The following is a 16647-nucleotide window of genomic DNA, read 5'->3' as shown; positions in this document are numbered from 1 at the left end:
CTGAGCTTGTCTACATGGAGAGCTGTCGCAGGAAAGCGCATAAACATCAGGAGTCCCCACCACCTAGGTCATGCTCTCTTCTCTCTGCTGCCATCGCCAAGAAGCTACAGAAGCCTCAGGACTCTCACCACTAGGTTCAAGATCAGTTATTACTCCTCAACCATCAGGCTCCTGAACCAGAGGGGATAACTTCACTCAACTTCACTTGCCACATCATTGAACTGTTCCCACCTATGGTCTCAATTGCAAGAACTCTTCATCTCAACTTTTTGATATTTATTTGCTTATTTATCTATTATTTGTTTATTATTTGCTTATTATTTTTCTTCCTTTAGTATTTGCACAGTTTGTTGTCTTTTGCACACTGATTGTGTGTCCTGTTGGTTTAGTCTTTCATTAATTCTGTTATGGTTTTTGTATTTATTGATGAAGCCCAGAAGGAAATGAGTCTCAGGGTTGTATATGGTGACATCTATGTGCTTTGATAATTTACTTTGAACTTTGAAATCCAAGGACAGAAATAGAGGAGAAACTTTTAAGCTATCAGAGGAAATCCAAAATTCAGAAATATCTGAAGGAATTTTTTAAAAGGTGAAATTCAGTAAGGTAGCTATCGAATTGATTGTATTTTAATGGATGGTGGCCACTCGTTTCCTTTTACTACACCTGGGAAGTGAACATTCCCATTGTTTGAGGGATAATGATCCATTGTCTCTCAAAATAATTTCTTGGAATATTCTTCACCAGCATGTCTAATGGTCAGTCATCTGGGTAAGGAAGATATTAGTACCTTGTACTGCCTGCTCAAAATGGTCATATATACATGTTCATTCCAGATGCAAAAACCAGGCAGATTTCAACCATGACTTTGTGAAGCCTGAAAGTTCAATCAATGCAAGACTTTTTTTCCTTCTCTCCCAAAAGATTGTAGTGGATTGAAGACTTTAATTGACCTTTTTCCTTTTGGTTGTACCTGGGAAGTGAATACTTGCAGTCTGCATAAAGTAAGAATACCTCCTTGTTAATTATCAAACAGGGTCCAATAATCATTGCTGAACTCTCATTTTCTTGCTCATCGTACATATTTCAAGAATCACTTTAGATTTAACTTAACTGAAACTATATCCACTGCTGGCCAGGACTCTAGTTAAATTCATATCCTAATCCCTCTTAATAATTTAGAGCTAATAATGCACAAAGTATATCTGATGCACCATCAATAACTCTCTGAGACGTGAGGCGAGATATAGGCTTTTATTGACTGGGAGAAAGAACAAGCAGCAATCGACCACCATGCTACATCATGGAGACTGAGGGCAGGGCTCAGGCCCCAATCGGCTTTATACCGGGGTCTGTGGGAGGAGCCACAGGAGCAGTTAGCGGGGGGGCGTGTCCAGACAGGTATATGTAGTTCACCACAATATCGTAGCTTCATTATGATATATTATGAATTTCTTCAATGAATAACAAGTATTAACTTCAACCATCAATATTTAGAAAACATTTATTTGTTTATTATTAGGAATGCAAAAACACCTTCAACAAGAGCTCTGCTAACAATTCTGCCAAGAAAAACACTAAGTTATAAAGATGTGACTTAATTGTAAATATCCTGCACCTGTTTTCACAAGTGAACATGATAGAAAAGGATTACCATCTTATAAAAAAGTAACAGATCTCAAGGTGGATATGTTTTCAAAGCCTGATAGCAAAATAGCTTCACAGAAAAATATCTCAAATTGTGTCACTGCCAGTCAGTTTTACACAAACCATCTTAATTCAAAAACTTGGGTAAAATATCTGAGCATCTATAAAAATATATTAGTTTTTCATTGCAGTCTTAAAAGATAAGTTTACTTGGATAAAATTAAGACAGTAGTTTCAAAAGAAATCAATGCAATAAACTACAAAATAGTACAGGTCAGATATGATGATGCCTTAAATTAATGATCAATTATACTGTACATCACCCATTGGTTAGCAAATTTTAGAAATCTCAGCTCCAGCCACAGAATTGCTGTACCGTAATTTAGATGTCAGTGTCAGTGACATTAAGAAATCCCTGAAAAATATCTCAATGGTTAAAGTGGCAAAGCAGGTCAGACACTAGTCTTTTGCTTTGGTCATCGCTATTCTAACCCATCTGATCTGCTAGCTGTAGGGACCCTAAGCAATAAACATGTATAGTTTCCATCCAAAAAAAACTAGAGAATGAGTTCATTGCGAAAAAAAACCTAACCTTATTTAGTGCTCTTGGCAATATCACATTTCTTCTGGTCAAAAATTAATAATTCAAATACCCTAAATAAAGTTTGATATAAAACTGTAAAAATCAAACAATTATGGAATTCAGAACAGCACTTACGCAGTGAATTGCCTTTTGTGTCTTTTAAGGCCTTCATTATGTCATGAATCCCCGTGGCTATGCAAAAAGAGCAGAGGAGCAAAACTAATTGAATAGCTCTTTCAAAGATCCAGCACAAACATTAAGAACCAAATGGTTAAACCCCTCTCAAAAGCCTGAGCTTGATTATTTTTGTTCATAACTGTGAATATGGAGTAGACACAATTCCAATGATGCATCAATATACCCAGTTGCTAAGCTACCAGACTATAAGGCTACTAGTGGTATCTGCTCAGTTTTCTTTACATTATTTGCAGTGATCCTTCAAAAGTGTAAAAGAGAGAATGAGAGAGACAGAGCTAGATATATATATAGAGAGAGAGAGGGAGAGGGAGAGATAGAGAGAGAGAGAGCGCTAGAGAAGGGGGGGAGGTACAGTGGGGTGGGGAGAGGTGGAGAGGGAGAGGGAGAGATGTAGCCTATGCAAACATTAAATAGATTCTGGGTAATCTGCATCTTAATTCCACTTACTCATCTTGGTTCATTATTTTTGTGTGAATGCTTATCCCTGCAAGTTCCAGCAAATGCCCAAAGAAAATTCATGAGTAAATACAATGTGATGGATATGGCTTTTGCTCATTACTGATTACAAAATCTGGGGGAATCATTTTGTTAAATTTAGAAAGGAAAGAAAATTTCTGAAGGAAACAAACAAGGATAGAACAGACAAATGATGACAAGTGAACCAATAACCTTTTACCATCACTCCTGAGACAACTGAGTGACCAAGTGGAATGAGGAGCCCGGGGGCGGGGGGGGGGCTGCTGATAACGGAATATGGAATAACAAGCAATATGCTGTAGGAACACAGAGGATCAAACAGCATCTGTGGGATGGGGGGGGGGGAGAAGAATTATTGAAAATGCAAGTGTCAGTTATGGAATTCAGAATAGGATGGTTGAATTTGCACAGAAAATATACTGCTCTGATGCAGAGTTTTTACCAGAAACATTAAAATTTCATTGCTTTTCCTCACCCGCACACAGATGCTGCTCAACCTACTGAGTTCCTCTAGGATGTTGTTTGTTGTCAGTGGAATGAGCAGTTTACTGGGCAGCCGTGATCCCTGCTCTGATGTACACCTTAGTGTTATAGGCTGCGAGTTAACAGAAGTAAAAATCAAGGATGAGTTTGAATACTGCCACTTAAGTTGAGCTAATTAAATCTGATCACTTAAATAAACCTGGAATTAATTCCAGTATCAAGAATTGTTCACTATCAAAAGATGCCAAAAAATCCTTTTATCAGAATCAGACTTATGTCATTAAATTCATTGTTAAATGACAGCAGAACATAGAAATACATAATAAAACCTGTGAATTTCAGTAAGCATATATAAATCTATTATGTTAAAAAGTATATATAGTACTTTAATTTCACACACATACTACCGGTAATTGAAGGATTCAGGCATGAAGTTCAGACTTAGAACCAAGAAGTGATAAGATATTCAGGCAGTTTGGAATGGAGAGTTGGAAAACTGTGATAATTAATAGACAAAAGAAGAATATATGTTTTATTTTTAGTAAATGCAGGTTTGAAATTGGAGATGAAATAGTTAAAGAATGAAAAGTCAAAATGCTTCATTGTTCAGATGATTGAAGGATCATATATTGGCTATCATGAACAAATTGTTTATAAAATGTAGGGATCAAAGTAGGGGAGATTGTAGGAAAAGACGAACATATGCATGGTGTAAGCATAAATTTTAGGAACAAGAAATGACAGAAGGACAAGAAGTAATGAAGACAATAATGTGGATCTTCTAAAGCTCTGAAGGAAGCAAACTGAAGGTTCAGACACCATTTTGAAACAAGGGTAGAGAGAGGGTGAGGCAAGGTTTATGTGACACAATCTGAAGCACTGTATGCAGCTTTGGGTACTTCACCTGAGCAAGAATACATTTGTCCTGGTGAAAATAAGATGCAGATTCACAATGGTTTAGACTAGTCACTTATGGATAGATTACATAATACAGTTTAATATTACTTGACTTTACAGAGTTAAGGAAAATCAAATGAAAAATATTATAAAATTTAACACAAGGTTTAGTTCTAAATTTATGAACCAGAACTAAGTGCCAAATCAAGAAAACATTTATAAAGCTAAAGGGCTATGAAAACAAAAAATTAGTCCTCAAAAGCTATCATTGCTGGATGAACTGATATTGTCAAGATAGCCTTGCTCGTCAGTATCTCAAAGAATATGGTTCAAAAGATGGATAAATGTTATAGGGGTACCACAGCATTAACCCATTCTTAAAAAATTCATTTATGAGATGTAAATTTTACAAACAAGATTATTTATTACCCCTTAGAATATGGTTGTGAGCCTTTCCTTAAACTACTACAATCCACATCAGAGCTACTCCCACACTGCTATTAGACAGGGAACCCAAAGATTTTAACTATTGCGATCATGATCTGTATATTTCCAGGACGGTGTGCAACTTGGAAAATTGTGCCTACTGCTGATAACGCTAGGCAGCAAAGGGGCTCTGCCTTGCCAAACTTGCAATGTATTTTTTAATGTGTGTATTATACCCAAATTGATCAGTCACACACAGATGAGATTACAGATTCAGCACAATGCCTTGCCCTCAAAGTTTCCAGGCCTGTGAAATGCATTCAATCACAATGGATAACTGTACTTCATTATGCACCTCTCAACTTCTTCCCTCAGAGGGTGGTGTGACTGTGGAACAGGAAGAGGGGTAAATTGTGGATGCAAGTTTAATTGCAAAATTTAAGAGAAGTTCAGATAGGTAGATGAGAAGGTATTAAGGACTGCTGTAGACAGAACAGGTAGGCATGAACTAGATGGGCTCAATGGCCTGTTTCTGTGTTGTAATGCTCTGTGATTCTATATGTATATTGGTGAGAAAATAAAGGTTTCAGTAAATGAATAGAAAATATCCAGCTTTTGATCTGCAAGGAAATTTCCCCATGTTTTCTGTTAATTTTGCTCATGAATTATACTAGAACAGTGAAAATTTTCAAAAAAAAGAGCAGCATAAAACAAGACTTCTAATATAATCAGGTGAGATCTACAGGAATATAATAAACATTAGCTTGAACCTCTTCATCCAGACCATGGGCTATACTGGAGTGTAGTAACGAAGTGTGACATTAACAGAGTTACTCAACACAGAGAGTAGTCAAAGAAAGTAACTTAGCAAGGATATTAGACAGAAAATCTGGAGAACATTGTGTATAGATGTTTATTTTTCCAATGATGGATCAGAGAGATGATAGATGTGCATAAAAGAAGGTTATGAGTGGAAAAGGTAAGGAGCAAGGGTCAAGAAACAGTTCAGACAGTAATTGAGATCCCTTTCAAAAGCAGGTCACAGGGAAAGGTTTGGATTGATCTTGGAGGTTAGTGTTAGCACAACATCGTGGGCCGAAGGGCCCATACTGTACTGTTTTATGTTAATAACCAAGGTATTAATGGCAAAGAATAAAAAGCAGGCAAAATGTATGCAGCAAATTAAAGAGAAGATAAAATGCATTAAAATTTAAAAAGATAAACTTTGTTCATGCAAAGCCTAAAGAAAAAGAGGGCACAGGAGAAGGAAGGTTATCAATGAATTCGTAGAACATTTAAAAGATGAAAACTTTAAGTGAAGAGTTGGGTTATTCAAAGGGGGGAAAAAGTCTTTGTATGATGACACAGTTATGGGCTACAAGACCACTTCACATTAAAGAAAGATTGAAAGGAAACCAGAAATAAATTTCATCTTCTTGTAAGTTTTAAAACTCTGCAGATTCCTAAACAATTCTCATTGACCTGCTTACAGAATTAAGAATACACAGTAGAAAAGAAAACTAAACATAAATCCCCAAAAAAGAAGCATCAAAAGAAAATAGTAAGATTACCAAAAAGCAGCATCTGACAAAGAGAAAAACTTGGAAATGGAAAGTGATGACATTGAGAGGGATCATAAAATTCACATTATCCTGAATATTCACATTTATGTTTACCTACAATATTCAAAATTATATGCTTCTAACATTGCATGAAATTAGTTTTCTGATAATGTATAAACTACAATATAAATTTCAGAGCTGTATAAGAAATCAGTATCCAAAATGGGAAAAAAGCCCTGTAACTTATATGGAAGCAAATTACATGTTTTTCATCTTAAAACTTGACAGTTACCCTAACATTTGAAAATCCACAAATCTTTTCCCATGTAATAGACTGAAACTATTAGAAAAAAAACATTCAGAATCAATACAATTCTAGAAGAATATGCAGATATCTTGCTCAATGTAAGCAAAACAGCACATCAATTCTTGAGCAAAATGTGCAGTAGAACATAATCAAAATCCTAGATTCTCTCTTGTTTATCTATAGTAGGGTGTCTCAAGAAATAGCGTCATTAAATAATATTCCGAAAATAAAAATTGCATCAATTGATCAATGCTTATACAGACATTGAAACAGTCAAAAACAATTAAAATTAAAAAACCTTGCTAAGCAGCATCTTACCATTTGACCTTTTTTGAGAATACATAGAACAGCACTGCAGTGAAAATAACAGCAAGGTTTTCTTTCAGGAGCAATATTCCAACCAATCAGAATTATAATTCCAGTTGTAAGGAAAGCTTCAGCATTTGAAGAAAACACTGCCTCATTAATTATGTCAGATCAGCAGTAATCTTCAAACTGCTGCGTATAATAATTGAAAAACATTTTGCCCCTCAAAATTATTAAAATATTCTTCAGATAAATGCTAATACAAATGTTTAAGCAGCACTTCACTGTGTTTAGTTTTTAGCAGTACTAACATGCAAGATCTGGCACTGTGAAATGCTTTTTACAACAGTATTTCAAGTCTCCACGTGGTTTACATCCTTTGCCTAGCATTGATTCAGGCTAACTCTGAATCTGTTATGTTCACTTAAAGGAGTACTGTCACCATGACAACCTACCTCAATGCTAAAGCATGAATGTTTATAACAGATGATGCAACAAGGCCTTTGACTACATGATGACAGCATATTGCCTATATTACCTGGTGAAATAAATCTGTGGGCAATTAAAACAATTTTTTGAGTTACTAATTAAAACTTGTATTCAAACAGCAGTAGCATCAACTGCTCTGTTAGCTATGAACTGTAAATTAAAACACCATATCTGCAGTTGATAAATAGACTATTACATGAACTAAAATTGCCAAAATGGCCCAAAAAGAGCACTGCTGCTTCTTTCTTCAAATGGAACTTCAAATTTATTATCATAGATATATATCACTATATACAACCCTGAGATTCATTCTTAATAGCAGTAAATACTGTAAAAAAAAGTGTATTTCAGAATGTTTCTGCCATAATCAGCACTCATATGTCATTTATGGTATAAATTAGGTGAAGATTATAGCCAATCAGAAAAGATTCCCAGTAACATTATTTCTATTGCATGGTCTTCATCCTTTCTGAGTAAGAGTGGCAATTATTGCTGCTTTAGAGGAGTTTTATACTGTTAATTAGATGGAAGATTCTTCCATTTCCACCAGTTCTTAAAACAGAGACTAAATATCAATACGAGAAAGATGCAAGTAGCTTACAGAATCAGAATCAGGTTTATTATCACTGGCATGTGGCGTGAAATTTGTTAACTGAGCAGCAGCAGTTCAATGCAATACATAATCTAGCAGAGAAAAAACAATAATAAATAAACAAGTCAATCAGTTACAGTATATCTATATTGAATAGATTTAAAAAACTTGCAAAAACAGAAATACTGTATATTTAAAAAAAGTGAGGTAGTGCCCTAAGATTCAATGTCCATCTAGGAATCAGATGGCAGATGGGAAGAAGCTGTTCCTGAATTGCTGAGCGTGTGCCTTCAGGCTTCTGTACCTCCTTTTTTTTCCTTTTTTTTAAATTAGTTTTTCTATACATTTTACAAATTAAAAACCCCAAATCCCAATGAGGAACATTACTACAGTGCAAAATTAAGCATACAATGACAATATGCTACAAAGGAAAAGAATTTGACAAAAAAGCACCTAAATTGAAGACAAGTAAACTTAGTATCCTCCCCAAGCCCCACAACACAAAAAAAAAACAACTCCAGACCAACCACAACACAATATAGAGAATATAAATCAGGACAATCAAACTCCCAGACTGTGAATACACTTAGCAACAGAGGATAATAATGCCTACTACCTGAAAAAAAAGGGAGCTGAAAGCAAGGGACCGAGAAGAAAAAAAAACCCTAGTCAAGAGGAAGGTTATGAAAGTACTCGATATGTGAGAATACCTTCCTCCTTTTAACAGGGTGATTCAATCCCTTTACATTCCAGCTCACGAATTTAAGTGCACTAGCCATTATCAATTACTAATGCATAAAAGGCAGCAGGCATATAAAAAGTCAAGCAATACAATAGCAGTCTGGGAGCAGAAATGTAAACATAGATTTGTAAAATCAAAACATAAACATGTCCTGAGCAATAAAGAAAAACAATAAATACAGTGAGTGACGTTGGAACTGGAAAACTCACCCCACCCACACAACCCAAAACTAGACGGCTACCAAAAAAAGCAGCTAGCTCTACCAAAAAAATTAACCCACATATAACTTCCAGATCTGTGTCATTAACAGCCGTTCCGTATAAATACTATAGCAAATAGTAACTAGTTTATGCACTAGAAAACGTAACTACAAATTGGAACATCTTCTGCAGAAATATAAAACTTAATACAGAGAAAATCGGAAGAAAACCAAAACTAACCTACCCGCGAAAAATTATAGAAGAATAAAGTAAGAGAAAGGGAGAAAAAAAAAGGGTGGAAGGGGAAAATTATAAATTCAAGGAGAGTACTTATCAACTATTTACAGAGAGGAGAAAAAAAATCAGAGATTAAAAAAAGGGTGAAGAAAAAAGAAAATAATAAATAGAAAAAAAAGAAAAAATAAATCAGCAATTAAACTGTGAACCAACAAACAAGGAGGCCTTCAATAAAGACTTCAAACCTCCAAAACAAGTTAGAGTCAGTTGTAGAACTCTATAGATAAAGTTATACAAGAATAAAATGGATTACACAAGTACTATTTAAACGTCCATAGGGAAACATTAAGCACAGAATGTCTATTTAAAAAAGACACACCAAATCCAGGGAGAGATTGTCAACAGCCCTTAGAGTTTCAATGAATAATGTCTGAGTGATTCAAGTAAAGTCTGAGTCCAGAAAAAGTAATTTTACTACGAGAAGTACTTATCCACCGTTTTAGGAGGTCCGATCGGGTTCCGAAGATGACTGGATAGCCGGAAGACTTGCCACAAATGCTTCAGCCTCCTTCACTGATTTAAACCACTTATATCTTCCAGTATTAAGCTTGATTCGTAAATCGGCAGGAGTGCGAAGAGAGGGTTTAAAACCACGATCAAAAAGCACTTTCATTACGCCTTTAAACTCAGCGCGCATCTTTCAGGTCTGGGGTGCAAAATCTTCCACAAAGCGAATGATTGTATTTTGGAAAGTAAAAGTACCTCTGCGACGTGCCTCCATAATCAGACGGTGTTTTACCTGGTATTAATGAAAACACAAAATTACCGGTTGCGGGCGGGAGCCCAGAATTCTGGGGGGAACGTAGACCCTGTGTGCCCTTTCGAGCTCAGGCGGGTTCGGAAGCAAATCTTTCCCGAATATCTCACAGAGAAACCCGGCGAAAAACTTCACGGTTGATCCCTGTTCGGTGGCCTTTAGCAACCCAAGAATTCGAAGATTACAGCGTCAGCTGCGATTTTCGAGATCCACCATTTTGGAAAGGAGTTTGTTACATTTTTCCTCTAGGCTGGAACAGAGAGTCTCCAAGTATCGAACACGACTTTCTAAATCTTCAGAAGTCGAATCGATGCGAGATAAGTGTTCAGCATGTTCGTCCACTCTATCGTTGATCCGATCCAGTTTGGCTTCCAGCTGTTTGAAAGTGGTTCTAAATTACTTTAAAATATCGTCTCGGAGTTGTTCGAGCGCAGCGCGGGTCTCAGCCGACAGAGCCGGAACTTCCTTCCTCCCGGATTTAGAACTCTTGCTAGACATTGTAAGGTAGATGTGTTCACAGGCAAGTAAAAGAAACCGAAAAAGTTCCTAACTAAGGTTTAAAAAATGGAGACATTTAGTGCAAAGATAGTGACAATAACAGAACAAAAGTTCAGAGCAGCTAAGCAATCGCCATCTTACCAGAAGTCCCAGGCTTCTATACCTCCTACCTGATAGTAACAGTGAGAAAAAGGCATGCCCTGTGTGCTGGAGGTCCTTAATAATGTACGCTACCTTTTTGAGACACCGCTCCCTGAAGATGTCCTGGGTACTTTGTAGGCTAGTACCTAAGATGGAGCTGACTACATTTACAACCTTCTACAGCTTCTTTCGGTCTTGTGCAGTATCCCCACCGTACCAGACAGTGATGCAGCCTGTCAGAATGCTCTCCACGGTACATCTATAGAAGTTTTTGAGTCTATTTCTTGACATGCCAAATCTCTTCAGACTCCTAATAAAGCATAGCCGCTGTCTTGCCTTTTTTTATAACTGCATCGATACGTTGGGACCAGGTTAGATCGTCAGAGATTTTGACACCCAAGAACTTGAAGCTGCTCACTATGTCCACTTCTGATCCCTCTATGAAGATTGGTATGTGTTCCTTCATCTTACCCTTCCTGAAGTCCACAATCAGCTCTTTCGTCTTACTGACATTGAGTGCCAGGTTGTTGCTGTGGCACCACTCCACTATATCTCACTCCGGTACGCCCTCTCGTCACCACCTGAGATTCTACCAACAATAGTTGTATCATCAGCAAGTTTACAGATGGTATTTGAGCTATGCCTAACCCCACAGTCATGTGTATATAAATGTAGAGCAGTGGGCTAAGTACACACCCCTGAGGTGTGCCAGTGCTGATTTTCAGCAAGGAGATTATGTTATCACCAATCCGCACAGATTCTGGTCTTCCGGTTATGAAGTCAAGTATCTAACTGCACAGAGAGGTACAAAGGCCTAGGTTCTGTAACTTCTCAATCAGGATTGTGGGAATGAATATGAATAGGAATTTACCATAAATTATAATATAATCTTTCTATAAAAGATACCAGTCCTTGGTGAATTGAATTCACTCTATGGTGCCAAAAGTTAATCCAGTAGTTTGAAAAAACAAAGGGAAATGGCCAACCAAATCCGTGCAGGTATGCTGTGAAGGTTGTCTTCTCAGTTCTGGACCTTCAATTAGACGATGGCTATTCCACTTCTTAACTCCATCTACCTGCCTTGGTTCAGTAACAAAATCTCCCCTCCCTACATCTAGCAAACAACCATTAGTGAGAGAGAAATGGATGTAACAATTTTTTGCAATCTGCCCAGAGTGCATTTTCAAAAGGGTGAAATCTGACTTTTCAAAGAAGTGAAAAACCTCAGCAACCTTAGATTTAATGGGTTGTCAGTGAGAAAATACAAAGGCACATACTACTGATTCAGGCAAAAACGTACACAAGGAAAGATGCAGAAAGAGATAGATCACTTTTGGCCTTTATGAAATATTTCAATTTAAAGCTGTATTGAAAGAAAAGCAACATTTCCTCAAGTGTAAATTCTAATCAACACCCAAAAGAACAGAACTGCAGACTGGTTTCTATGGCAACAGTGAAAAGGTATTTGTTTTTAAAAATAAATTCCATGCATGCCGAAAATAGGAAACAAAATCTCAAAATGCTGCACGTGTGAACAATATATCCCCACTATTTACAAAAGGAGTCAGAGAGTAATGACCATAAGACATAGGAGCAGAATTAGGCCATTCAGCCCATCAAGTCTGCTCTGCTATTCCATCATGGCTGATCCTTGCTTTTGTATTCTATTCCCCTTGAAATAAATGCCAACATTGCATTTGCCTTGTTTTCCACAACCTGTAAATTAACCTCATGGGAGACTTGCACGAGGACTCCTAAGTTCCTCTGCACATCTGATGTTTGAACCTTCCTCCCATTTAGATAATAGTCCACACCATTGTTTGTTTTACCAAAATGCATTATTGTACATTTCCCAACACCATATTCCATCTGCCACTTTTTTTTGCTCATTCCTTCAATTTGACTAAGTCCTGCTGCAATTGCATTGCTTCCTCAGCACTACCTACCCCTCCACCAATCTTTGTATCATCTGTAAACTTTGCCATAAAGCAATCAATTCAATTATCCAAATCATTACCAAACAATGTGAAAAGTAGCGATCATAATACTGACTCCTGAGGACTTCCACTAGTCACTGGCAACCAACAATAAAGACCCCCTTTATTCCCACTCACTGCCTCCTAACTGCCAACCAAGAATGTCCTGCATTTTTCACCTTTATGTATTTTGCCCCTGTGGTACAATTTAACTCATTGCTCTTTCTGCATTTGTACCCAAACATTGGCTTGTCCTTCCTTACATTCATGTTACACCCATCACCTACTTGTAAACCTGCTGGCTCATCCTCAGCTCTATCATACTGGTTCCATTCCACTGCCATGTTAGTTTAAACAATTTCCAACAGCTCTAGCAAACCTGCCCGCAAGAATATCGGTCCCCTTCAGATTAAAGTACAACCAGTCCCTTTTGTACAGGTTACACCTGCCCCAAAAGAGGTCCCAATCTGAATCCCTGCCCCCGCTTCAATTTTTCAGCCATGCATTTATCTGCCACCTTGTTCTATTCCTATCCTCACTGCCGCGTGTCATAGGCAGTAATCCCAAGATTACTACCCTTAAGGTCCTATTTCTCAGCTTCCTTCCCAATTCCCTGTATTCTTTTTGTAACACTTACCCAACAGGCTGGTATATGTCTAGGGGAAAAGGAGATCCAGCCACTCACCAACCTCACCTCCCATACACGCAGGTGCTGTGAGAATCAAGTTTATGCCGCGCTCACACACACGGTATCAAACTCACACCAGATACCGTTATGGAATACACTTTAAAGATTTTACTAAAACTAAAAGAGTACTATGCAATACAGTATATATGAAGGAAAAGAAAATAAAGTAAAAGGCGCCAACTTATCAAAGTTCAGTCAGTTTAGTGCACATCGTTGGAGCTCAACCATCAAACCATTCGACCCCCTGTCACTTTCCTCCGACCTCCACGTCCTCGCACCTGGAACCACCCGGGTGGTCAACCGAGCAGTGCGGTGCACGTCCACCTTCCTTGGCGTCTCCTTCCCGACTCCCCTGAAAAGACCGTGAAACCCCCGCTCCCAGACCCACAAGACAAAATAACATTCCCCATTGGTCAACAAATGAATACAATCCCGATATCAGCAAGTCTAAAGCTAAACAACTGCGAGAGAAAGCACTTATCATACAAAGAAGCATTCCTACTCTTAACAAAACAAAGAAGCCATTTTGATTAACATACACAGTACATTGTACACTTTTTTAGGACCTCCCTCCTTTTTCTACCTATGTCGTTGGTACCAACATGTACCACGACTTCTAACTGCTCACCCTCCCTTTTCAGGATGATGTGGACGCGTTCAGAAACATCACGGACCCTGACACCTCGAAGGCAAACTACCATCCACGTTTCCTATTCATGTCCACAGAATCACCCATCTGTCCCCTATTACTGCTGCCAACCTCTTCAGTTCCCTACCGTTCTGAGCCACAGGGCCAGACTCAGTGCCAGAGGCACGGCCGCTGTTGCTTTCCCTAGGTAGGTGTCTCCCCCCTCCCTCCACCCCCACCAACAGTACTCAAAATGAAGTACTTATTGTTGAGGGGGTGGCTACATGGGTGCTCTTCACTATCTCATGTTCTCCTTTCCCTCTCCTGACAATCATCCATTTATCTGTCTCCTGTAGCCTTGGGGTTACTATCCCCCTGTAGCTCCTGTCTATCACTACTTCACTTTCCCTAATAAGCCAAAGGTCATTGAGCTGCAGTTCCAGTTCCCTAGTATGGTCTCTAAGGAGCTACATCATGATGCACCTAGTGCAGATGTGGTCACTAGGAAGGCTGGAAGTCTCCTGGAAATCCCACATCTGACACCCAGAACAGAACAATGGCTCTGTAGACATACCCACTATCCTCTCAAGTGTTAATTCAGAAAGAAAGAAATAAGAAATAAAGAATGAACTTACCTTGCCACTGCCTGTTCTTGCCAAAGCCTTACTACTCTGACTCAGATGACAACCGCTCCCACGATGATTGCTCCACTAGGCCATACCCCTTTTTTTATAGAGAGTGGCTTTTTAAAGCTCTTCACCGGACCTGCGCTTGATTGCTTCTGTTGCATCTGCGCAATACTCCAAACAAACAGGAACTACAGACTAGCTTGTTTGACATCAGTAAAAAGAAAAATGTTGAAGTCTATTATTAAGGAATTCGTAACTAAGCTTTTCCAAGTAACCTGTTATCTGTCACTTCACTAACTGACGTACCGCAGTCATCAGCCTTTCAATATGAGTACCTGGCCCAAAACTTGGGCACCACAGCAGCAGTGCCATGACTGACGCAACAACAGCACTAAAGGAATGTATACTTATGATAATGGAAGTGCAGCATATGTTCACCAAATTGATTCCTGAAACGATGAATTTATTTGATAAGGCAAGGTTAACAAACTAGGCCACTACTTTCACAACAGAAGAAACAGCAAAAGGAATAGGCCATTCCTTGTTTTGACTGTACTGCTACTCAATACCATCATGGCCAATCTAATCCTGGCCTTAAAGTCACCTTCCTTTTCTTTTTCCATACCCCTCAACTCTCTCTCATACATGTCATCCTCTATCTTCTGTCACATCACCTCCACAGTTCCACAGAATAGAGAATACTAACAAGTCATGACCTCAGAAGAAGTTTCTCCTTTCTCATTTTAGGTGATGATCCTTTATTCTGAACTGTGGCCTCCAGTTCTAGAGAATCATACTAGAGAAGACATCCACCAATACTCATCCTGTCGCTCCTTTCAGACTCTTACATGTTTCAACATGATATTTCTCATTCATCTAAATTCTAATCAGCACAGACCCAATCTCCCTTTATGCACTGGTGGCCATTTTATTACATACACCAGCTTGTTACTGCAAATACCCAATCAGTCAATCATGTGGCAGAAACTCAATGCATAAAAGCATGCAGACATGGTCATGAGGTTCAGGGGCTGTTGAGATCAAACATTAGAATGGGGAACAAACGTGATCTAAGTGACTCTGGCCGTGGAATAATTGGTAGTGCCAGATGGAGTGGTTTGAGTATCTCAGAAACTGTTCATCTACTTGGATTTTCACACACAACAGTCTCTAGAATTTACAGAGAATGGAGTGAAAAACAAAGAAAAAAATCCAGTGAACATCAGTGGTGAGTAAAAATTACTTGTTAATGAGGGAGGTCAGAGAAGAACAGCCAGACTGGTTCAAGATGACAGTAACTCAAATAACCACGCTTTACAATAGTGGTGTCTTGAAAAGCATCTGAACACACACTTGAACTTTGAAGTGGATAGGCTACAGAAGCAGAAGACCACACTGGGTTCCACTCATACAGCTAATATGAGTGCATATCACTCCAGTGTAGAAATGAGTGCACTCAGCGGCCACTGAGTGCAAATCACTCCAGTGTAGAAATTAACCTGATGAACATTTTCTGTATTACATCCATTGTCTATCTTTACTCATATTATAATCTGCTTTTAGATTCTCCCATGTAGTCAATAGCCTCACATTTTCCCACATTGCATTCAATATGCCACTTCATGCCCACTCACTTATCTCTGTCCGCCTGTAGGCTCCTTATATTGTTCTTGCCACTTGCTTAAAAAAAATCTGTATCATCAGCAAATCTGGTACAGTATACTCAGTCCCTACATCATTATCATTAACAGAGATTAGAAGAATTGAGGCTGAAGCATGCCTATGACATTCCATTTGTTATAAATTGTTCGTTCACAAATTGTCCGCATCTCAACTCTGTTTTGTTGATTAGCCAGCCTTATCCATGTCAATATATTACCCTTCATCTAATGTGCTTTTATCTTAACTTTTTTTCATAAAATGCTTTCAGGAAATCTAAAAACATTACATCCTTTATTCACTCTGTACACTGCAGCCTAAAAGAACTTCAACACAATTTCGCTTTCATAAAATCACATTAACCTCAATTGATTGCTTTAGAATTTTCTAAATGTTTTCTGCCAGTATGTCCCTAATAATGGATTCCAGTATTTTCTTAAAGGCAGATGTTTGACTGACTAGATT

General features: G+C 38.2%; 1 protein-coding gene across 6 annotated transcripts in view; it reads right to left on the bottom strand.

Annotated features, from left to right (window-relative positions):
• The window catches only part of dagla (diacylglycerol lipase, alpha), a 350361-nt gene that overhangs the window by 161886 nt on the left and 171828 nt on the right, over window positions 1-16647 (bottom strand). The window contains exons 3-4 of one of the 6 annotated variants that reach the window (XM_073049359.1): window positions 3381-3500; window positions 2366-2422 (exon numbers count right to left, since the gene is read on the bottom strand). The exons of 4 other annotated variants lie outside the window; for them this stretch is intronic. The gene's annotated coding sequence lies outside the window, so the exon portion shown is untranslated. The remainder of the gene's footprint in view (window positions 1-2365; window positions 2423-3380; window positions 3501-16647) is intronic. One more of the 6 variants, XM_073049360.1, reaches the window with a different exon arrangement.

Source organism: Hemitrygon akajei, chromosome 6 (genome assembly GCF_048418815.1).
Source record: "Hemitrygon akajei chromosome 6, sHemAka1.3, whole genome shotgun sequence".
NCBI classification, from domain to species: domain Eukaryota; kingdom Metazoa; phylum Chordata; class Chondrichthyes; order Myliobatiformes; family Dasyatidae; genus Hemitrygon; species Hemitrygon akajei.
This window is presented reverse-complemented; position numbering and strand designations above follow the sequence as displayed.